The sequence below is a fragment of the Carlito syrichta genome, unplaced genomic scaffold, assembly GCF_000164805.1.
Source record: "Carlito syrichta isolate Samal-C Ts95f unplaced genomic scaffold, Tarsius_syrichta-2.0.1 Scaffold309773, whole genome shotgun sequence".
Taxonomy (NCBI): Eukaryota; Metazoa; Chordata; class Mammalia; order Primates; family Tarsiidae; genus Carlito; species Carlito syrichta.
The window spans coordinates 397,169-397,563 of NW_007253869.1; the positions used below are offsets into that span (position 1 = coordinate 397,169).

General features: G+C 40.0%; 1 protein-coding gene across 1 annotated transcript in view; it reads right to left on the minus strand.

The window, feature by feature from the left end:
* The window catches only part of NGDN (neuroguidin), an 11,271-nt gene that overhangs the window by 3,736 nt on the left and 7,140 nt on the right, over nucleotides 1-395 (minus strand). The window lies entirely within an intron of this gene.

Consider the following 395-nt stretch of genomic DNA (forward strand, 5'->3'; position numbering starts at 1 on the left):
GTCTCGAACCTGCGGGCTCAGGCAATCCATTCACCTCAGCCTCCCAAAGGCGTGGGATTACAGGCTGAGCCACCAAGCCCAGCCCAAATATTGAGTAAATCATTTAACATTGTCACCTCAATCTCATTTGTAAGACCTATCAATGTTTCCTTTCCATCACAAAGAATAATTATGAAGCTCAAATAAGATAACATGAAAGTACTTTATAACCTATAGGTTATAAAGTACTTAGTAGAAGTCTTTGGTCATAAAAGATAAGTAATAAATATCTGCGCAATTAATAAACAAATATACGAGAGGGGATCCAAAAGAACCCAAAAATTATTTATAAAAAATTGTGCAAGCCGGGCTTGGTGGCTCAGCCTGTAATCCCGCGCCTTTGGGAGGCTGAGGTG